At 46.5% G+C, this 24,577-nt stretch overlaps 1 protein-coding gene across 1 annotated transcript in view; it reads left to right on the top strand.

Moving 5' to 3' along the window:
* Positions 1-24,577, top strand: part of DNAH11 (dynein axonemal heavy chain 11) — a 4,227,155-nt gene that overhangs the window by 927,584 nt on the left and 3,274,994 nt on the right. The window lies entirely within an intron of this gene.

The raw sequence follows: 24,577 nt of genomic DNA, 5'->3' as shown, positions 1-24,577 counted from the left end.
CGCCTTGGATCTGTTCCTCTGTGACGTAGGTCCCAGCAACCTGCTCATGTAGAGTGAGTTCTATGTCGTCTGCAGGAGACCCACCTCCAGTCACTAGAGTTGCGGCATGCCTTGAGGCCAGCTTATTCTTTGCCCTGCGCTTCAGGTCATTCCAGTGCTTGTAGCATTCATTAGCTGTGCGCCTCACGATTCCAAGGGCACTTATGATGTCCGCAATGGTCTGCCAGTGTGCCTGACGTTGTGCAGGTGTGGTCTTGGATCCTGCAACAATCACCATTTCGCGGTCATGTGCGGACACATACTCTACAAGTGCATTCAGTTCGGCCTCATTGAAGCTGGGCTTCCTTGACGGGCCGGACTGTGTAGCCGTGTCTGGGGCATCAGCCTCTACTGGACGAGCACTCTTCCTCTTCCGCTTGGAAGGTGGTGGGGATCCGGAGTGTCCTGCGCCGCTCTGGACACTAGGGGCAGGAGCGTGGGATTGCACACTCAGCATGGGAGTTGGTGCAGGCATTATCTCAAGTGTGATGGTGTCAGGGGGAATGTCAGCATGATGGACTTGGACCGACACTGTCCTGGATGAGTGTGTGAGAGGTGGGGTGGATGGAGCCGCAGCTTCCCCTGCAGCCTCCCCAGCCTGCCTACGCGGGGCAGCAGATGACCTAGCTGCCCCTGATCCACGTGGCCTGATGACACCAACGTTCACCGGCGCACGTGGCCTAGACCTGCTGACCTGGAAGTCAGCCATGGAGTCACCCTGTGCCAGGTCTGGTTCCACAGTGGGCTGGTCCAACAAGGGCTGAGCATGGATGGTGTCAGCCACGGTAACCTCAACCAGGGGGGGGCATGGGTGTCCCTGACTGTTCCTCCACACATGGGGGGCTAGGGGCACCCTGCAAGTCACGGACACGTCCCCTACCGGATCCACCACGACCACCACTTGGGGCTCGGCCACCTTTGCCACCCTTACGGCTTGGTCGCCTCCCAGCCATGGCACTGATGTTATTTCGCGTATGGGAGTCGATGTGAACTATTGTCCTGGGCAATTGGGGGTCAAAGGGGTTGGGTACCAGATGGTAATCGTACCCTAGTGCTCTAGCAAGGCTGTATGTCACCCCTTGGGAAAGATGACGGGTCACGCAACGCACAGGCACCCCAGAAAAGCGAAGTAAGGTGCACGCAACCCCTCCTAGACCACGTGCGTGGAAAAATAAACCTGCACTACGCTGTGGCACCCATCCCTCATGAACGTATGCGTGTCACACGCAGCCTAGAATGACCTCTGAAGGGGTACGCGACACACGGGGCAAGCACAGATGTTAAATACGTGCGCGATTTACCGTCTGCCAGGAACAAAAGCGTGAAAAATATGCGCGTGTGCGCGTTGGCAACACCCCCGCCAAAAGAAGAATTGTACGCTGTCTGAGGAGAAAGGACAACAGTAGTAGGGAACGCTGTTTGAGGAAACATGCCCAGGAAAAAGAGGAAAAGAGAAAAAACTATCAGAGGTAACAGGGAGTACGGACTGGAAACTCCGTGAAGTAAATCACGTGTGAACCGACAAGAAGTACAGATTTCACCCACTCGCTCTCCACGAAAAGCACGTACAAGGAAATGGCGTTCTACACATACCTTTTATACACACGTCACAGACGCGCATACGCGATGAGACCATTTCCACCAATTACGCGCTTTGATACTCGGACGTGTATCTCTTCATTTTTACACGCGCCATTCTCTACGGCCATGCGCGTGACGTCACAGCTGCGCATGGTGGCCTTTGGGCCAATGAAATCGCATATGCGAGCACACGTGGTAAAACTGCACGTCCGAATGTCATCGCGTGTAATCGGAGGGAAGTGAGCGTACACCCGATTGGCCTTGGTACGTGTATTTCTGGAGTGCGCAGGAAGTTCCACACGCGATTGGTGGAAATCCACGTGTGCTCTGTCATCACGTGTAATGAGGGAAACACTCGCGCGCCTCACGTCACAGACGCGCTCACGCACTAAGGGCCTTTGGTCCAATGAAATCGCATATGCGTGCTGACGTGCATACGCGCTAAGGGCCTTTCCTCGATTTACACGCAGACGTGCAGGATTTTCACGTGCCAAATCACTCCGTATCAAGCTGGCCACGCGTAAGCACACGGAAGACCACGCTCGTGCTCAAAAGGCCGAATTACTGCCCCCCAGAGCCCCGAGCAGCCTCCCACGAGCCATCTGCTGCTGCCTGCCTGCCTGCCTGCTGCCACCGTGCCCTGCCATTTGGTGCTTGCACATCAGCCATCTGCAGGGGTCCATTTGCTGTGTCCACCCCTGCTGGAACAGAAGACTCCCGACTGGGATACCATCGCTCCACAGCCCAGCCCCAGGACCCAGTTGCCCACCCACTCCTGCCTCTGAGGTTGCCATGTCGGGCAATGCAACATCTGGCACCACTGGCAACCCCCGGCAAGAGAGGCAAAGGGGCACCAGCTTCACTGCCACCGAAGTTGGTGTCCTTGTGGAGCAAGTCCTGGGGCAGTATGATGCCCTCTTCGGAAGTAAGCGCGCCAACAAGGAAGGACGGACTCAGATCTGGATGGACATCGTGACTGCCATCAACGCGGAGGGGGTGGCAGTCCGCGACTACCAACATGTCAAGAAGCGCTGGGATGACTGCAGGTCCAGGACCCTCTTGAAGGCCCGGCGCCTCGTGGAGGGTGGCCGGGGCCGCATGAGTACCATCCAGATGAGGGTCCTGGAACGCGTAGGCCCAGCGCTCCACGCCCAGATCCTTGAGAGGCAGACCCGTCTGGAGTTGAGCGGTAAGTGGCCAAGCATTGCTGTGTGAGACAGGGCATGTCGCAGTGTGCTGGTTGTCTGATACTTGCCTGTATGTGTGAAATAGGCCATGTATGCATGTGTGTGTGCAGGGACGTCATGCATGTGAGACCAGTAATGTGTGAACCACACGGTTGGTGCATGTGTTCAAATGCAACATGGGTTGCCCTATGCGGAATGGCCACATGAAAGCATGCCAGTCTCTGTTCCTGGACATGGGTGAGGGATGGGTGCTGATGCCATGTACATGTATGCTGTCCATGTCTGTGTGTCTGACCTGCGTGTCTGTGACTTGTGAATGCCAGGGATGCATGACACATGTCTGTCGCAATGTTCAGGTTCACTGATGCAGCCTAGTCATCCTGTATCCACTGTGTCTGTGGTGTACGAGGCCAGATGGATGAAACTAGGGTGAAGTGTGTGCATGTGATAGGCATGGCCCATGATGCATGTGAGTTCCAAAACAACAGTGTATGTTTCAATAATCACTTGGACATGTATGCCAATGCCCATAGCATGCGCCATGCCTGTTACGCATGTGTTTTACCTGCACTGAGCACAGGGACTGCAGAAAAGGGGACACAGGCAGCACTAGCGGGCTTTTCCAGTGATCTGGTGTTAAAGATCCATCTGCTTTTTCTTTCTCATGCGGCCAACTCGCTTTGATATGTGGGGCGGGGGAAGCAGCGCCCAGCGTCTGCCAGTGCTGTACCGTCTTGGCTGAAATATTTATGCTAAAATAACCAGTTTCTCATTTGACTGAATTGGTGGGCAGGGGGATGTGCATGGAGGGGCACCCAACTGGCCAGGGGGACAACGAAGGGGACCAAGAGAAATCAGTGGAAGCTGACTTACCTAAGCCTGAGCCCGAAATGACCCCATACAACATTACTATGATCCAGTGTGACAGTGGTTTCTCCAATGGGCCTAAAATAAGTACTCATTTTATAACTGGACCTTAAATAACTGTGTCCACAGTATGAACAATCACCATCTTCTCCAGACATCATTGAAGCACTCCCTGGGCCCTAAGCTAGTGGGAACATCCAGGGTAACCACTACACATGGAAGGGTAATAACCCAGCTGGGCCATGACTCTTGTTCATGAACTGCTAAAAACAGTGGGCAGGGCGCTCACTCTACTTTCATGAGGTCTCCAGACTTGCCACAAACCACCACGAGCCCAGGGATGTCCTTTTTAAACAAGTGCATTTATTCAATTTGAGTGGTGAGGGGCTATCTATTTGTTACCTGGGAGCAAATCACACACTGCACCAGGAAATCACACGCTGCTTCAGAATCTATCCACAGGAAACCAATGTACATGACTCCATTAGAACTGACTTTAGAGATCATTGCTTAGTTGAAGCCTTGAGAAATTCTAAGACAATATGCCAACCCTCATCAAATTCCCTAATGGAATTTAGCCACCTGTCCTGTGAAAATACTCTGCAATGGACAGTGCTCACAGGAGCAAATGCTGTCCCATTAGGGAACAGACCTCCGAGTGACGCTCCATCGTCCAGCGTATTAAGGTTCATGGTCCATTAACAGCACTGGGACCTTAATGTGCCCTAGTTCAAGCTGTTGGTATGAATTTATGTTTGTGAAAGTGTGTTTGTATGTTTGGGGTTGGCTCAGGCCCCATAACAGTTGGTGGGCTGAAAACATGGCCCACGGTCGGCATACCAGTCTAGGGTATACTGGCGATAGTGAAATTTCACCAACCCCACCCATTTACCCTGCACAGGACAGGGTCTGGGCCTGTGCTATCAGTATAGGCAATTTTGGGAGATTGACAATTGTTCGCTACAGCCCCACAACAGTTGGTGGGCTGCAACTTTTGCCCTAGGTCAGCATACCAGTCTGGGGTGTATTGGCTATGGTTAAATTTGACCAACCCCAGCCATGCGTCCTGCACTGCATTAGTATAGGCGATTTCAGGAGATTGCCGATTTTGCTATTTTTCAATAATAGGAAGTTATGACACAATAATCATACACAAGGCTATAGCAGACCCCATGTGAATGTCAGCTACAGACCCGGGAACTGCTGGGCGGCACTGACAGTTTGTTATAATTGAGTGATATTTAGATTATTTCTAATAAAAAGCTGCTTCTAATCTGATTGCATATGTATGGGAAATTCATCTGTGATGTTTTGTATATTATTGGATGGATGTTTTGTCTGTAAACTTTTATGGCTTTTAGACGAAATAAAGTTATGTATTAAACACATGCCTATTTGACAAATATGAGTAATTCCAGATCCTGTTTGCTCATTTGTTTCCAAAGTATTCTTTTGAACTTTGTACTGTACTACTACCATTATACCCGTGGGTCTGGGGCAGCACCATCTAAGTTTCCACATATGTTAAGATACTCAGCGTCTACATCAACTCTGAACTTAACATGTCCCGCCATGTAAATGCGCTGGCCTCCGCTACAGCCTACACAGCTAGACTCATCGCCCTGAGCAGAACATTCCATGCTTTTTGTTAGGGAGAATTCTCATAAATGTGCTTATTTCCCTTACCTTTTGAGACCCTCAACAACTTTACTGGATTTCTAGGACTTTAATTTTTACCTGGAAAGAGTGTGAGCCTTTTTTCCCACTCTTTCATGTATTTTTGACGTGTGTTTGACCTTTGTGTTCTTTGGATATGAATTTTAGACAATCCATAGCATGATCTTTTTCTTGTGTGTCACACAGCACCCTCAGTGCAGTGGCACAGGGATGTATTTCAGACTTCCCAAGGTTTAAATACCTTCTCTGGGACTGAATACTGTCTCCCAGTGAATGTAAAGTTAAATTGCTTTGCTAGTCTTTTTAAATTGCTAGACCCAGCACACACTGCCTTACAGCAGAGTGCTGGAGGGAATACCTTGTATTCCCTATGCCTAGAAAACTCATGTAGCCCTCAAAAGCTACCCTTTCCTCTCTGAATGGCTTGTGGCAGTGGTATTACCATGCTTTTCCTGACCGCCACCCGTTTAATTGCTCCTGTAGCTGAAATCCACCGGAACCATGTTTTTCAAGATGGCGTCTGAGACCCTCTGTAAAAACAGGTTCTGATCAACTTTTTTCACCATTTCTTTTTTGAAAGGTCCTTCTAGTGTTTGTTTCTGAGCGCCAAACCAGGTTTGGTCCCTTTGTTTGTTTTCCTTTGGCGGGCTTCGCCTGAGTGTTTGGGGTGGACAGGATGTGAGGGAGGTGCCCAAAACTCCCTGTGCTTATTCTCCTGGGAGACCTGAATGCACTCTGGCGTGATTGGCTGGCTGACTGCCCAGCAAGGACAGCCACCCTGCTGGGTGAGTGACAGCTAGGCTGGAATGAATGGGAGAAAACTGTTTAAAAGCAGGTCTCTGGGACTTGGAAGGCAGAGTCGACCACGGGAACGAAAGAACCGAAGACGAGCTGAAGGAAGACGACTGGGCCGTTGTTTTACCTGGTGAAGCCCTGCTGCAGGTCCGAATAGCCTGAAACTCCCTCGACAGAGAAGCCCCTTCAAGGATGACTTCTTCCCTTGAGCTGGTGGGAACAACCAACTCGCAAGCCACCTGGAAACCATCTCCATACTGGTCGAATTTTCTTCAGAGTGCCTTTGAAAACCGGAGCCAGTGAGAAGGATACCAGTTTGTGGACTTTAAGGCACTCACACCTTAAACCAACGTTTTGCCAAGCTTCTGGATCCTTCCCCGTGCAGTGCAGGAACCTCCCGACGTCCTCCCTCTTGTCCCCACTACTCAGGCACAGAAACAGCGAGATCTGCAGGAACTGCCAGGAACATTTGCCTCAGCTACAGCTTTTCTTCATACAAAAGTTGAGAAATCCTCTCTGCCGCGGTGAAAGTTTGTGAAACTTTCCCAACTTGTCTTGTTCGCTCCTAATCCGACACATAACACTTTTTCGTGAAAATTACTTCTAAGAACATTGGCAAAGACTTAACCGTTTACTAGCAGAACTGTGCTATCCTATCCAAGACACTGATCCATTGACTTTGGCCCAGGTCTATTGAATTGAATTGCCTGTTGTAGTGAACTGAAACAATTTGCCCTGCCTGAGAAAGTATTTGTGTTTAATTCTTATAACCTTTGTCTTGTACCCCTTTTTGAAAGTTACTGAAGTGCCATTTTGCTCCCACTTAAGGGGAGCCTAACTTGTTCAGAAACTTATTGATTTGGTACTGGAGTGTATTATAGTGTGATATTGAGCTGCTTATTACTAGTGGAATGGTTTCTAAATAAATGTGTGAATAAATAAATATTGTTTTACCAAGAAACCTTGAGTAAGTGTTTGTTTGAACCACTGTGATTGCAAGTCCTTTGTGTAACATCTTGTACTGCTCATATCCCTCTTGAGATAAGCCTGGCTGCACAGACCTGCTACCACTCATCTTTGTAGTACAGACCTATACCAAAGGTGAGATTGTGCTTACACCTGTCGTCTTAATTGTGTGTAGTGTTCCCAAAGGGTACTGCATGTAATTCTGCCTGTTTGTTTGTTTGTTTATTTTATTTGTATGGTCGCTCCAAACCCAGAGGTAGAAGGGCGCTTAAAGAAGACGGTTACATAATTGTGATATACAATTTTCAATATTCAGCAATTTACAGAATATACAGATATAGTTAAGCAGTGGGAGGTGTACGCACATATTTCTGTGCTAGCACCGTTACAGATACGGCAGTTTGCAGGGAACACATATATGTTTAATCAGGGGGGAATGTAGCCAGATATTTGTGGTGCTACTCTTTGTTGAGGAGCCAATCGATCATATGTTTCCTGAAAATCTGGAAGGACTCAATAGTTTTAATGTTAAGTGGTAAGGTGTTCCAGAGTTGGGAGCCGAGTACTGTGAAGCTGGCTCCTCCAGCTCTCTTTAAGCGGAATCTGGGCACTGCAAAGCATGAAGTGTTGGAGGATCTAGTGGTTCTGGTGTCGGGTTTCATGGTGAATGTATTAGTTAGATATGGTGGGGCTAGGTGGTTTAAGGCCTTGTATGTGAGGCAGATGGTTTTCAGATCAATTCTTTGGCGTATGGAGAGCCATTTGCATGTTTTCCTAGCAGAGGAGATGTGCTCACGCCTGGGGATGTGAAGTGCTGTACGTAATGCGTTATTTTGAAGTACTTGTAATTTGTTAGTTATAGATTGGTTAGCGCCTAGATACAGGCTATTGCAATAGTCCAGTTTGGACTGTATGAGGGCTCTAGCAAGAGTGAGGCAGCTATTGGGTGATAGGAAGGGTCTACTGGCCCTGATAAGTTTGCCGGCGTAGGCAGAGGCTGAAGCAATCATGTTGGTTTGTTTGGAGAGGTTGGAGTTGGCATCCAGATAAAAGCTGAGCGTTTTCACACTTTTGGCAATCGGGATGGTGTGACCGTCGATGATGATGTTGCTGTAGTTAGGATTAAGTTTAGCCAGGTTGCTGGGAGAGCCAACAAGGAGAAGCTTTGTCTTCTCATCATTCAGGCAGAGGCCATGAGAGGCCATCCATGCCTGAATGATGGAGAATATTTCGTTGATCCGGGCGACGTCGGCGTGGTAATTGCCTGTGATGGTGAGGAGTATCTGGGTGTCATCTGCGTAGTTCGTGTGGTGACACCCAGACGGTCCGGTTGGTCAAATAGTGGCTTTGTAAATATGTTATACAAAGTGGGGGAGATACAGGAGCCTTGTGGGACCCCGCATGAGATAGGGATGGGGTCTGCTGCAGCTGTTGTTGAGAAAACCTGCATGGTTCTGTTTGCCAGAAAGGATTGTATCCATGTAACGGCAGAGGAGGAAAAGTGAGCTGCAGTGGCTAGGTGACTACAGAGGATTTTGCGGTCAACCAGGTCGAACGCCGCTGAGAGGTCTAAGAGGAGTAGGATCGCGGCATTGCCTTTGTCTTTGATTTCATCAATCTGACTTTTGAGGTCAACAAGGGCAGTTTTGTTCCATGCTGAGATCTGAAGCCAGATTGACGAATTCCTAGCAGTTGGTTAGATTCCAGATATTCCTGAATATGCAGATAGGCGACTCTGTTCAGGATTTTTAATAGGAAGGGTACTGTGGTGATGAGTCTGTAGTTGGTGGGTATGGCTGGGTCTAGAGATTGTTTTTTCAAGAGCGGGAGAACCCATGATTGTTTGAGGTTTCTGGGGAATGAGTTATTGATGAATGATAGGTTGATAAGTTTAGTGATGAAGGGGGATAGATCTCTAGCTGCGTCTTTAATGATCTGTGCGGGGCAGCGGTCCCCTTTGCAGTTCGAGGGTTTCCAGGAGGTGATGATTTTTTTAACTTCTATCGTAGTTACTTTCCTGAATGTGAAGACCGATTTGGTATCGATGGGCGTTGGAGGGCCAGGGTTGGTAAATTTGTTGTTAGAGAGTTGTTTGCGTTTGTCCTCAATTTTGGTTTGGAGTCCTCTGATTTTGTTGTTAAGGGCGTTATGGATGCTGGTGCACCAAGGTTTATCTTTCAAGCAGGTGTCAGTGGGTGGAATGGGGTTTTCTAATTCTTTTAGAATTTTAAATAATTCTTTAGTGGAGGACCCTGCCTGATCAATCCTGATGTTGTAGGCCTCTTTTTTGGTGCGTATAATCTCACTTTTGTATAGTGCGGATATATTTGTGAGATTTGATTTGTTTTCTGTGGGAGGGGTTAGTTTTCCATGTGAGTTGTACCTTGGCTTTCTTTTTCCTGAGTAGCTTGAGTTCGCGGTGTATCACGGGTTCAGATGAGCTCTTGGTTTGGCTTTGCACAGTTTCAGAGGAGCAATTGTATCCATCGCCTTAGCCATTGAGTCATTGAAGGTGTCAATCAGTAGGTTTAAGTCAGCATTGGCTGGGAGTGCGTTGAGGGTGGGTAGGACCAGGGGTATAAGTGCTTCTGCAGTAATGTTGTGTTTGTTCCTGGTAGGACAGGCTGGTGCCAGAGGGCACTTCTTAGGTAATATGTGATTAGTGTTAACCTCAAGGAGGATGAGGTGGTGGTCCGTCCATGCCAGAGGTTGGGGGTCCTTACAGATTGTGTTGCAGCTGTAAGTCTCTACCCAGTCGATAATTATGCCCTTCTGGTGGGTGGGGTGGACATTGAGTTGTTCAAAACCATGTTCTGTTAGGGCATTAGCTGGTGGCAAGTGGTGAGGATAAAGTATAGTTGTTACATTGAGAGTGCTCTGGCCCTAGTCATTTTAACAGTTGATCAATTAAAGGCAATGTGTAAAACTAGGAACCTCGCTGTTAAAGGCAAAAAGAATGAATTGAGAGAAAGATTGTTGGAATGTCAAAGTCTGCTCTTAGGCCTCAACCTTTAGCCACAGAGACCCTACCATGTTCAGTACTGAGTGCAGAGTTTGTCTCTCTTGATAAAATGAGACTTGAGTTAGAATTCAAAAGGCTCCAAGCACAAACTGAAAGTAACCATCAAGAGCTTAAACGAAGGGAAATGGAATTACAACATGCTCTTGAAATGAAGAAATTGTCTCTTGAGAATGGTTCTCTCCCAAATCTTCTAGGTCTTCAAGTCCTAAGAGGCCTCGCTTGCCCAAAGATGCAGTAAGTATGTATGAGGTTAAGCTTGATATTTTGGAATGGTTGGCTGCTTTTGAGTATAACTATGGGATTCAGGAAATTACAGGGAATCAGCTGATTCCTTGGCTTTTGTCTAGGCTACCCCTGGTTGCAACTGATGCTGTAATTGAGGAGGGGGAAATAGACAGGATGGAGTATGAAAAAGTGAAACTAGCTTTGATAGCTAGTTTTGGGAAAACTCTTTCCCAGTATCTTAAGAGGTTTAGAACCCTCAAAAATCATGATGGTACCCCTTGGGCTACCTGGGTGTCTGAATGTTTGAAAAACTTTGATGGTTGGGTTAAGGGTTACAGAGTTAACACTTATGAAGGTATGAGAAATCTGTTCATGTTAGAGCCTATCTATGATGCCTGCTCTCGTAAGCTCAGACAGCACTTGGCTGATTCCAAGGAAATTGATCCAAAGAAGTTAGCAAAGGCTGTGACTTGTGGGTTGCCAACAGGGCTACTCACAAGGATTTGGGGGCTGCTCAGAAGAAGGATGAGGGAAAGCAGCACAAGAAAGATAACAAAGAGAATTCCAATACCTCCAATTCAAACGTGGGCCACAAACATAAGAAGGGTAAGCCCCCTGGGAAACCGAATCAGGCTAGTGAAACCTCTGGTGCTAAACCAGAGGGAGGTCAAACCAAACCCCCATTTATCAAAACCTTTGGAAAGTGTTTTGCTTGTGGGTCAACTGACCATGTGAAAGGGGATCCCAGATGTAAGGGTAAACCTTCAGGGATCCACACTGTATCCTTAGCCTTCACCCCAGAGGAGGAAGTACAAATGGCAAGTGGAAACGTTCACCTACTGGCTGAGGAACACATGAAAATCTCAGCCAGTGTTTCTTTAGTGTCTTTGGGTCTGTGGGAACAACATAACTTAGATGTCTGTAATTCCATCCCAGGCAATACCAAAGAATACTACAAAGACAGTGTACTTGTGAATGGTCATGAGATCCGTGCCATCCGAGACACTGGGGCCAGCATTACTGTAGTGGATGAATCGTTTTGCAAGGTTGAGGATGTTGCTAAGGCACCCAAATACCACACTAAGCTTGCTGGAGGCCCTGTCCAAGTGCTTTCATTTACCAGCTCTCATCCAGTGCAATGACATGACTGTCAAGATACCTGTTAGTGTGCAGAGTGAAGTACCTGGGAGAGTCCTGTTGGGGAATGATTTAAAAACTCTTGGAGTTGTGTCAAGCACCCTCAGGCCTCCCACCAAAAGGAAACAGGAGAAGACAAGGAAGGTCAGAGAGAGTACCTTAAAAGGCTCTCTAGGGGAAATTATAGAGGAAACTATAGCACCCAGCCCACAGGACTTACTGACTGCCATTTACAAGAAAAAAGAGGAAAAGGGGAAACCTAAAACCTCAAGGAAGAAGCCAGCAAGCACTCCTGTGCTACCTACAAGGGCATCCCCGAGAGGACTATCCAAAGTCACACCTGTGACTCCTCCACCAGCTGAAGCTGAGTGTGAGGATCAACCAGGACTGGTTGAATCAGCTGCTGAAGAGTCAGAGCTAGAAGAAGACCTTCCCCCTGTTGGAGATCGGTATCCTAAAGACCATCCTGAGCTGCAGTCTTTACTGGCAGACGGTGGCCCCTGTAGGGCAGACTTCAGCAGCGGTCAAAGAGAGTTTCCTACTCTTGAAGGCCTTCACCAACAGGCAGCTTCCCAGCTGGAAGGGCAAAAGCCAGGAAAGCGTAGGTTATACTGGGAAGATGGCCTCTTCTACAGTGAACCAACTGAGTCTATCCCAGGGGACTACAGGAGACTTGTAGTGCCTCTGGAGACTAGACATCTGTTCCTACAGTTAGCCCATGAGATTCCTTTCGTTGGTCACTTGAGTATCAAGAAGACTAAAGAAAGGCTTTCTCTTTATTTCTACTGGCCTAAATTAGGGTCCGATGTAGATAAAGTCTGTAGGCGCTGTCACACTTGTCAGACAACTGGCAAGAGTGGAGCCAAGAATGTGGCACCCTTGGTGCCTCTCCCAGTGGTGGAAGTCCCTTTTGAGTGGGTAGGAAGTGACATTGTTGGTCCCTTAGACCCTTCAACCTCTTCAGACAACAGGTTTACCCTGGTTGTAGTAGACCATGCTACTAGATACCCTGAAGCAATACCTATGAGGACTGTTACAGCCCAGACTGTTGCTAAGGCCCTTCTTGGTATTTTTACCAGGGTAGGTTTTCCTAAGGAAGTCATCTCTGACAGAGGATCCAATTTTATGTCCCACTACATGCAGGCCATGTGGAAAAACTGTGGAATGACTTACAAGTTCTCAACTGCCTACCATCCCCAGACAAATAGATTGGTAAAGAGGTTTAACCGTACTGTGAAGAGCATGATAGGTGCTTTAGAGCAACCCCTTAGAAGAAAGTAGGATCTTCTACTGCCATGCCTTCTGTTTGCTTATAGAGAAGTCCCTCAGGAGGGAGTTGGATTCAGTCCCTTTGAGCTTCTCTATGGCCATCCAGTTAGAGGTCCCTTGGCCCTAATTAAGGAGGGGTTGGAGAGTGCTCTTTCCCCCAAGCCATTGAGAGTCACTGACTATGTGAAAGGTCTCCGCAGGAGAATATCACACACCATGGCAGAAGCATCAGATAACTTAACAGCTGGACAGGCGCTGGTGAAGCATTGGCATGACCAGAAGGCCAACATGGTTGAGTTTACTCAAGACCAGCAAGTTTTAGTTATGGTACCTGCAAGGCAGAGGGCCTTACAGGACAAATGGATAGGACCCTTCAAGGTTTTGGGAAAGCTTGGAGAGGTCAACTATCTGGTGGACTTAGGCAATCCTAAGAGGCTCCCAGAGTCTTTCACACCAACCGTCTAAAATATAAAGTAGGAGCTTTGCTTCTAGCTTCAGCTCAAGAGGAGGAGGAGGAGAGTGAACCTCTACCTGACCTACTCAGAGGACAGCCTTTAGATGAGAAGATAGGAGTCAATCTCTCTTCTAATCTGACACTGGAACAACAGGAGAAGTGCACGTTTCTGTTACATCAGTTTGCCTCCCTATTTTCACTATCACCAGGATTGACCCCTTGGGGTCAGCATGATATTCTCACTGGTGACTGTTTACCTGTTAAAAGCAGAGGTTACAGGATGTCAGATCATGTAAGAACCCACATGAAGGAGGAGGTCAACAAGATACTTGATCTCGGGGTAATAGAGCCATCTACCAGCCCATGGTCTAGTCCAGTTGTACTAGTGCCAAAGGCAGGATCCACAGAGTTGATATTCTGTGTGGACTATAGAGCTCTTAATGCAGTCGCAAAGACTGATGCCCATCCTTTACCAAGGACAGATGAACAGGTGGCCAAACCTGGTTCAGCCAAGTACCTCAGTACATTGGCAAATAGCTATTGGCAATTGGCAAATAGTCCCGACAGATTATGCCAAGGAGAAAACTGCATTCTCCACCCCCGCAGGCCTCCACCAGTTTAAGGTCATGCCTTTTGGACTAAAGAATGCACCTGCAACATTCCAAAGGATGGTTAATCAAGTTCTGAATGGGATGGAGGACTTCTGCATGGAATACTTGGATGACATTGCAGTGTTCAGCCCTATTTGGAAAGAACACATGTTGACCACCTAGGATATGTTTTGCAGGCCCTTGAGCAGGCCCGTCTGACCATAAAGGCAAGTAAGTGTCAAATTGTTCAGAGTAAAGTGGTCTACCTTAGACATGAGGTAGGAGGAGGTGAAATCAGGCCACTGCCTTGCAGGGTACAAGCTGTACAAAACTGGGCCACCCCTACTACTCAAACCTAAGTGAGAGCCTTCCTAGGCCTCACTGGTGACTATAGAAACTTCACAGAGAACTATGAGACCATAGCTTCTCCCTTGAATGTCGTCTACTCTCCCAAATTTCCCAAAAAGGTCAGGTGGAATGAGGAGTACACTGAAGCATTTGAAGGACTTAAGAAAGCACTTTGTCAAGCTCCAGTTTTAAGAGCTCCTGACTACAACCAAACCTTCATTGTGCAAACAGTTGCTTCCAATACAGGTATAGGTGCAGTTCTCAGTCAGCTGGATGAGAAAGGTAGGGAGCACCCCATTTGCTTCATCAGCAGGAAGCTGAAGGAACCAGAAACAAAGTGGGCAACCCTTGAAAGAGAATGTTTTGCTATTGTGTGGTCACTTCAGAAGTTTAGACCATACTTATATGGATCTACTTTTGTGATTCAGACTGACCACCAACCCTTGAGATGGTTGATGCAAATGAAACTATTGAAATGGTCAATCAACATGCAATGGTTTGATTTCACTATTGAACACAGGTCAGGGTGTCACCACCAAAATGCTGATGGTCTCTCCAGGATGTTTGACCGACTGGAGTAAGGAGATTCATCCAGGAGTGGATTAAATCCTCCTGTCCCTTAATCTTGGGGGGAGGAGTGTTAGGGAGAATTCTCATAAATGTGTTAATTTCCCTTACCTTTTGAGACCCCCAGCAACTTTGCTGGATTTCTAGGACTTTAATGTTTACAAGAGTGTGAGCCTTTTTTCCCACTCCTTCATGTATTTTGATGTGTGTTTTACTTTTGTGTTATTTGGATATGGAGTTTTAGACAACTGCATAGGCATCATCTTTTTCTTGTGTGTCACACAGCACTCTCGGTGCAGTGGCACAGGAATGCTTTCAGACTTCCCAAGGTTTAAATACCTTCTCTGGGACTGACTACCAGTGAATATAAATTTAAATTGACTTTGCTAGTCTGTTTAAATTGCTAGACCCAGCACACTGCCTTTGAGCAGAGTGCTGGAGGGAATAACTAGTATTCCCTGTGCCTTGAAAACTCATGTAGCCCTCAAACGCTACCCTTTCCTCTCAGAATGGCTCATGGTAGTGGTATTACCAGGATTTTCCCACTGCCACCTGTTTAAACGCTCCGGTAGTTGAAATCCACCAGAGTCATGTTTTTCAAGATGGCGTCTGAGTCCCCTCTGTAAAAACAGGTTGCGATCGACTTTTTCCGCCATTTCTTTTTGGAAAGGTCCTTTTGTGTTTGTCTCTGAGCGTCTTTGTTAATTTTCCTTCGGCGAGCATCAGTACTGAAGCCCCCCCTCTGGTGCCTGAGTGTCTGGGATGGACAGAATGTGAGGGAGTTGCCCGAAACTCCCTGTGCTTAATCTCCTAGGAGACCTGAATGCACTCTGGCCTGATTGGCTGGCTGATTGTCTGGCAAGGACAGCCACCCTGCTGGGTGAGTGACAGCTAGGCTGGAATGAATGGGAGAAAACTGTTTAAAAGCAGGTGTCTGGGACTTGGAAGGCAAAGTCGACCACGGGAATGAAAGAACAGAAGACGAGCTGAAGGAAGACGACTGCTGCAACTCCTGGACCATTGGTTTGCCCGGTGAAGCCCTGCTGCAGGTCCGAATAGCCTGAAACTCCCTCGATAGAGAAGCCCCTTCAAGGACAACTTCTTCCCTTGAGCTGGTGGGAACAACCAACTTGCAAGCCACCTGGAAACCATCTCCATAATGGTCGAATTTTCTTCAAAGTGCTGTTGAAAACCGGATAGCCAGTGAGAAGGATACCAGTTTGTGGACTTTAAGGCACTCAAACCTTAAACCAATATTTTGCCAAACTTGTGAACACTTCACTGTGCAGTGCAGGAACCTCCCGACGTCCTCCCTCTTGTCCCCACGACTGAGGCCCAGGAACAGCAAGATCTGCAGGAACTGCCAGGTACATTTGCCTCAGCTACAGCTTTGCTTCATACAAAGGTACTGTGCCAACGCGGTTCAGAAATTCTCTCTGCTACGGTGAAAGTTTGTGAATCTTTCCCATCTTTGGAGTCTTGTTCGCTCCTAATCCGACATATAACTCTTTTTCGTGCAAACTACTTCTAAGAACATTGGCAAAGACTTAATCATTTGCTACCAGATCTGTGCTATCCTATCCAAGACACTAATCCATTGACTTTGGCGCAGGTCTATTGAATTGAATTGCCTGTTGTAGTGAACTGAAACTGTTTGCCCTGCCTGAGAAAGTATTTGTGTTTAATTCTTATAAACTGTGTCTTTTTACCCCTTTTTGAAGGTTACTGAAGTGCCTTTTTGCTCCCACTTCAGGGGAGCCTAACCTGTTCAGAAACGTATTGGTTTGGTACTGGAGTGTATTATATTGTGATATTGAGCTGCTTATTACTAGCAGAATGTTTTCTAACTAAATGTGTAAATAAATTAATATTGGTTTACCAAGAAACCTTGAGTAAATGTTTGTTTGAACCACTGTGATTGCAAGTCCTTTGTGTAACACCTTGTACTGCTCACATCCCTCTTGAGATAAGCCTGGCTGCTCAGCCCTGGTACCACGCAACTGTGTAGTACAGACTTATACCAAAGGTGAGATTGTGCTTACACCTGTAGTCTTAATTGTGTGTAGTGTTCCCAAAGGGTACTGCATGTAATTCTGTCTAACACTTTTTCCAACTGCCTGACTCTCGCATGAGCTATCACATGCAGAAAACTAGACTACTGCAATATGCTTTTCCCACGCACTTCCTCCAAGAATCTCGCCCAGCTACAAAATCAGGCCCCAAGGGTGCACTGAGCCTAAACTACTCTGACCATATCTCTGCATTGAGACGAGTGGCACACTGGCTACCTATCAAAGCGAGTATCGAATTCAAAACTTTAGCAATCACTCACTGCTTTTTGTATAACAATGCCCCCTCCTACCTCATCCCCCGCATCTCAGCTAAAATTTCTGTGCACCCTCTCCACTCCTCTTCTAGCCTCGCCCTTCAAATGCCAAGATTGAATCTTAAGAGCTGGAGGTTCCAGTTTCTGTGTCACAGCACCTACCCAGTGGAACTCGCTCTCCACCCACATCAGGAATTAACTTCACACCTCACCTTCGAAAAACTCCTCAAAACATAGATGGTCAACAAACATGACTCATCTGTAACTCTGTTTTGACTTGTTCTAACTGCATATGCATAACTCATACTATGTACAAGTGGTGTGATACCTTTGGGTTGGTTCACTTCACAAATGCATTCAAAAAGTGAACACCAACTTAAAGTCCTCTATCTGTTCCTGTGATAGTAGAAGTCCTCGGGTTCCTTTGCCCTCGTGTTCCTCAAATATTTTCTAGGTACAACTAATAGGTTGGGCTTCGTACAGTGGACCAGGATATGTCTGTCTCACTGTTCACCTGCAACTCTAGTTGGTGCTGGGATATAGTCCCCATCTTGCCTTGTCGCTTCTTCTGTACTATATACTGGGATATAGTTCTGTTTCACTGTTAAGCCTGAATTCGGCTGAATATTGGCATGTAATGCCTGTCTCCCTTTTCAACTCTATACTGTCTTGGGCTGTTGTCAGAGAGGGCCTCTTCTTTCCCACTGGTTCCCCAACTGGTATGGTGTTTTCCATTCTTGGCCAGGTTGGGGCCACTGGTGCATGGTCTCTCCTGGCTTGCTGGTTCACAACCATGGGTTGCTCACTTGACTGGTCCTCATAGTTTCTCTCTGGGTTAGGAGGCCAGTAGAGCATCCCCAAGCTCTCCAGTTCTCCCCCTTTGGATTACTCTCTTTGGCCAAGCTCCAGGGGCACAGAGGGAGTACCCCTCATGGATCTCCAGAATCCCAGCCTGGATTACTCGGTTTCCTTAGAGTTCTTTTTGATAGGCCCTGCGTCTCTAACTAATACTCATCCTGGCACTCCAGCTCTGAACCATGGGTTACTCTCTTTATTCTGACTCCTTTTAGTCACAGTCTGGGGTCAATGCAGGGTCACATCTCTTGGTTTTCCAGTTCCCCAACCTGGTTTACTTAATTATTCTGACTTTGCTTTGTCATTTCCTGGGGTCACTGGTGGAGTGCCTTTCATGGCTCTCCTGTTCTCCTTCTCGGGTAACTCTCTGTATTCTGACTTTCATTAGTTATAACCTGGAGTCATACAGGGTTACTTTCTTCATTCTGGCTTTGCTTGGCCAGTGTCCCTGGTTGCTAGTTGGGTGGTTCACCTGGCTAACCAGTTTCCCGCCCTGACTTGGTCAGGGGCTGGGGTCACTCTGGGAATGCCTCTTCTAGTTCCCCAGTTGCTCACCTTGGTTGATGCTGCCACAATCTGTCCTGCAACATGATGCACATCTGCTGCTTCTGTCATGCTCGCTGTGTTGGTAACCTGATAGCACCTTGTTTCAAGCAGGTCAAAGATTTCTCAAGTAGCCTTATTGATGGAAGGCTGCTCTCCAGCATTAATTGTGTTTGGGTTAAGAATATGTGGCACATGAGTGTGGTGTTGGCATTTGTTGTGTTAGTTTGTGGTGTAAGTGTGTGGCATTAGAGGAGCTGGTGTAAGAATATGTGTCAGAATAGCATGATGTGTAAGGGTGTGTGCCATAAGTGTGTGTGGTGTATCAGAGTGCGGTGTAGGAGTATGTGTTGTAGGTGGGCATGTCATATGTGTATGTGGTTGGAGGAAGAGCATGTGCCATGAGGGTGTGGCATGAGAATGTGTATTGTAAATGTGTGTGGTGTAAGACCACGCTGCATATGACAGAGTGTGTGAGAAGACTAACATGTGCCGCAAGCACTTGTGGCATAAGATTGTGTGGCGTAACTGTGCTGTAAGGCATATGTATGCATGGAGTGGCAGTATATTGGGTTGAAGTAGAAATATGTATGTTTAATATATAGTCATTAGAAATGCACATTATTTACACCTCCTGTTGATGTGAGTATTCACTTATATAGTGGCATGCATGTTATGTTTACTGTACATATACAAACTTACATCAAACTCAAGCCTCGATATGTACACAAATGAAATGTACATGCACGTTTCAAACATGGACATTGCATATAGAAGATGTATATTCATTCTATGCATGCATGAAATACAGAAAAATATTAAAACTTGATTATCTAAAAATCATTTATTTTAAATGTGTGTTAGGACACCTGTCCCTCATATGTTCTCAGTGCATGCTAAACATCTCAAAAATCAAATCAGACAAATGTGACAAAAATCAAATCAAAACACATTTAAACTTTTTTTTTTAAACAGGACCTGTCCATGATGTATTATGAAATTGGGCCTCATTACGTGTCTGGTGGTAGCCGTGCCTGTAGTACAGGCACGGCTGCCACCGGCATCCATTTTTTTCTGGCACCCGTGAATTCACGGATGACGGTAATAAGGAACTCACAATCCCCATTCGGACCCATAGGGCTGAATGGGAATGGGGAAGGTGGTAGCACCAGTACCGTTAATAACGGTACAGGTGCTACCATCTTGTCTTGCTCGCGGGTGCCGGTGCGGCCACCAGGTCAGACCTGGGGGCTGCAAGGGCACCCGCGAACAGAACTCCTAATATGGTGGTACGGTAGCAACGGTGCCGGTAGCAATACCGGCGCCATTCTTGCCTTACCGCCAGCCTCATAATGAGGCCCACTGAGCCTCATTACGAGCATGGCACTAGACACGCCTGTATGGCAGGCACGGCTACCACCATGCTCGCTACCGGCCCCACCACCCACGATTGGGCAATAACCGGGTCATTATGAGATGAATGGGCTGGTAATTGCCCATTCGCGGCTGTCGGTATTGCCAGGCTCCCGATCCCCATTCTGCCCATAGGGCAAGGGCAGAATGAGGGTGGGGAGCATGGTTTCACCGGCACCGTTGATAACAGTGCCGGTGCAATCACAAGTTCTGCTCGCGGCTGCCGCGCAACCCACCAAGTAAGACCTGGCAGCTGTCAGGGACCCGCGAGCAGAACTCGTAATGCGGCGGGATGGTATGATCGGTGCTGGTGCCTTACCGGCACCGTTCATACCATCACCGCCACCCATATAATGAAGTCCACTATCCATGTAGCGGTGGATACCTCCAAAATGTACTTATTGTGGCAACCTTTCAGAATTTTCCATTGAAGGGTTCAATAGTTATTGGGAAATGCTATTTTCTAAAACGGTATAGAGATTTATTCTGCTTCTAAGAGAAATTATCATTACCCAAAGCAATCCGTATCAGGTAATAATGTCACTGTAAAAAAAGTCGCTAGGTTAACGACTTCTTAAAAGAAAATGCATTAATGATGCACCCTCCAGGCTATCAAACACTTTTCCTAAATATTCTAGGGTTGGAGGTAATAAAAAAATCCAGAAAACATATCTATAGTATAGACCTGCGAGGTAGGTATGCAGTACATAAAAAAGTGACTTTGCCTATCATACAAGCCTAAGTAATGTGATGGATCCAGCAATCATTTGACACAGAAGTACATTTCAAAGACTTTATTTAGCTTTTTCAGAATGGCGATGGGAAGAATGCCTATCAGATCTAGGGGTTGAACTGAAACAAACATGGATATTAATGTCTATGAACAATATGCGCAAACAGTGTCAGTGTGGGTAAATCATAAGGTGTAGGAGTTCATAGTTTAGTAGGGCTATTGGTTCACTTAGGTTCTATAGGATATAGCGCACAGCCACTTCTCTGCCACAGTTTCCCTTCTCTATGTGTAATCCACACCAGAATGATAGTGTCTTTCCCACTGCTTCCTGATCTGGGATTTCAATGCCAAGGTTCATGATATAGGCAAGGGTGTCTATCACTCTCTCGCTATCAAATATCTTTTGCATACATTCTCCCTCTTTCGCTCTCTCGCTCATGTAAGGGATACAGTGCCCTTCCCACTACACTTTCCTCTAATTTTATGAATATGGTTCCCTTCTCATAGTGTAAGAGGTATAGTGCCCTTCTCAACCTTTAAAGCAGTTCCGTGTTTTCAGGAACCCCTGGCCTTCCTGCTTTCTCTGGTCTCTCTGTTGTATCTGGCTCCTCAGGCAGCCTGTTCTGGCCCTTCAAATGGTTCTAACTCTTAAGCTGGTTCTAGCTCCTTCATTGATTCTGGCTCTCCAGCTGGCTGTGGCTTCTCAGCTGACCTCCTCAGTTAGTTATGACTATTCTGATGGCACTGGTTCTTCAGATGGCCCTTAGCTGGCACTTCCAACTCAACTGGCCCCTCAGCCTGTCTTTGCTCCTAGGCTGGCTATGACTCTTCATCTATCCCCTCGTCTGGCACTTGCAACTCAGTCGGCACCACAGTTAGTGGGGCCCACTGAGTCTCATCAGCTGTCCTTGATCCTTCTTCTGCCTTCTCAGCTGGTATAGCCTCCTCATCTGGCACTGACTCTTGCGTTTGGCCCCTCTGATGGTACAGGCACCTCAGCTGTCATTGGCCTCATCGCTCTCTCAACAACTGTGCCTCTCCAGCTTCATCTCCAAAACATGGCTTCATTCCTGCTTTCCCTCACTCAGAATGGTGAAACAGAATTAATGTTATCCTGTTTACCCCAGATATCAGCTCTATGATTGAGTGGCATGGTCAAGTGTTCCTTACCTACATCTGATTTGCTGTGATGCTCTGTAGCTTTGTCATGGAAAAGGAGGGCTTTTTGTACTATATGCTTCCAGTTCTTGTTTAATGCGGAGCCTGTTGTGTTTTCCCTCCTTCCTGGCTTGCTATTTTGTTTCTAGGTAAAAATGGCTGTGCCATTTCTGAGTGCCTTGAGCATGTGTTCTAACCTTTCCCCAGTTAATTTAAAAATAGACATTCTAGTGTGTCTAGTGAGCATAAGAGTTCTGTAAATGTAAACCCTGTTTGTGACTGGGGGAAGTGAGTTTCTCTTCTGCATGGTCCCAACTGAGTGACGGGACGCACTAGTAGTGCATGCATACGAGAATGGCTGAGATGTCTTCAGATGAGACTGATGCTTGGTGTACTTCACTTCAAACCCAGAGAACAGACGAGAAGATTCCACTTCAATCAACACATGTTTCTCTACTTTAGATGTGGGGTGGAAGTTCTCTTTCTTTTGGGAAGCCCAGTCTTGACCTTGGGAGATCTTAACGCATAACCACCACTCCCAAGTAAAAAGTGCCCTATTGAAGTCGATGAGGTTTTCCGAGTTGGCTATCTTTCCCCCTTTTCGTAGCCCTCTTTTTTTGCTGTTTTTGGCCATCAACTGAGGAGAGCATATGCAGCTCGCTCAGACATGTTTGTCAGGTTTAAAAAAAGTGTCCTTTTTTTGTATTGTTCTTTAATTATTATTTGTTAAAGTGCCACACACCCATGGGCCTCAGAATGCTAAAGAGGGAAAGAAGGTAGAACAATAGAGAAGTGTTCAAGAGAACATGGGAAAGGTCATCAAACATGGTCAGGAAGGAAGCAGAGGAACGTCTAGCCAAGAATGAATAAGTAGGTCTCAAGGGTTGTTTTGAAGCATGAGGTGGAAGGAATGCAGTGGAGGGAAAGAGGCAGACTGTTCCAAAGCGTTGCAGTGGCAAAATCAAACATGGAGTTGCTAGTGCGCTGCAGTTTGAAGTTACTGACGTCCAGTTGAAAAGAGTCATTGGAGCAAAGACATCTGCTTGGAATAGAACATTGGATAAAACTGGTCAAATAGATAGGGCCAGAGCCTTGGAGGTATTTATGTGACAAAGTTAGAATATTTTGTTTAACACGTGTCTGGACAGGAATCAAGTGTAACGACAGCCTAGCAGGAATGACGAGGTCCCGGTGAAGAAGATTAAAAACCATACGCACACGCTGTTCTGAATAACTTGTAATTTGTGAAAGTTGGCTTGGGAGATGGCTATAAGAAGGCTGTTGCAGTAATCCAACTTTGAAACCACAATTGTCTTATGTAGAAGAGAGCAGTTGGTATCAGAGAGGTAAAGTCTGACATGTCTGAGTAATCTAAAATAGTATGCATAAGAGGATGTAAGCTAGTTGATATGAGGAGTCATAGAAAGTTCAGAGTCCAGGATGAATCCTAGTGTCTTAACTTTGTCAGCTACTTTTATGGTGCTGAAGAGATTAAGAAGGAACAGTACTGGGCATTTACCTTCTTGCTACAATGATGAGTACCAAGGATAAGCAGCTCAGATGTCGCGTTATTCAGTGCAAGAGAGTTGGTGGCCATCCAGGCCTGAATACCATAAAAGACTTGGTTGATAGTCAGAGAATCTTTGTAGTGATCACCAGATAGTTGTAGAAGTATCTGGGAGTTATTGGGTGAATTAGTGTAGCGCAACCACCATGTGGTCAAGGAGATCAAACAGAGGCCGGGTATAGATGTTGTAGAGGGTGGGAGCTAATCAAGATCCCTGAGGGGCACCACAATCTAGAGAAGTAGGAAACAAATAGTCATCACCAGCAAAGACTTTAGCTTGTCTATTGGAAAGAAATGTGTTGATCCAAGCAGAGGCAGAGGGAAGAAGCTAGCAACAGCAGCAAGGTGATCGACCAGGATGACTGATTAACAAGGTTAAACATGGCTGATAAGTCCTATAGCATGAGGAGTGCAGTGTGACATTGATCAATGGTATTGGAGATGTTAGCTTTAAGATCAATCAAAGCAATTGCAGTACCATGGCGCGATTGGAAACCGGATTGTATAGGGCTCATAATGTTGTAGGTTTCCAGAAAAACTGAACCTACAAATAGGCAACCCTATTGAGAATCTGAAGCAGAAAGAGGATGCAGGTAATGGGTGGGTCAATAGATTATTTCTTTAATAGAGGAGTGATCCAAGCCTATTTAAGATCACTGAGTCAGAGGCTACATCAAAGCAAATATTAAAAATCCTGGTGATTAGAGGTATTTGTGAGTCAGCAAAGGATTTAATTGAAGCAGGACAGCAGTCACCCTTACATGCTGTGGGCTTCAGGTTATTAATTATTTCTCGCAATGTGTTTTCAGAGACATGGTTGAAGGAGAAATGAGGGACAGTAGATTCAGGAGGAATGATGGTGCCCTGGCAGACCTACAAAGGGTTAGCTGAAGTATTGCGAGCAAGGTTATTCTGAATATTAAGACAATGCATCTGTACTTTGGCTTTCATGGCACCCTGAATCTTCTGGCACCAGGTATCATCTTTAACAGTGCAGGTGTACTGAACATGTTTTCCCTGGAGTTCTTTCAGGATGGTAAAAAGATCCTTGGTGTAGGATTTGGCTGAGTTAATACGTATGTTGAAGGACGTTTTTTTAGCCTCAATAATCTTATTTTTATAACCCGCCTTAGCCATAGAGTACTGAAAATTATTCTCAGGAGATTGTTGTTTATGCCAGAGTCTCATAGCTATCCTTTTTTCCTGGTGCAAGGAGATAATGTTATCAAAAAAATATGCACTTTTATTAATGTTCTGT

The sequence above is a fragment of the Ambystoma mexicanum genome, chromosome 2q (assembly GCF_040938575.1).
Source record: "Ambystoma mexicanum isolate Mex_15411 chromosome 2q, UKY_AmexF1_1, whole genome shotgun sequence".
In the NCBI taxonomy this organism is placed as follows: Eukaryota; Metazoa; Chordata; class Amphibia; order Caudata; family Ambystomatidae; genus Ambystoma; species Ambystoma mexicanum.
This window is presented reverse-complemented; position numbering and strand designations above follow the sequence as displayed.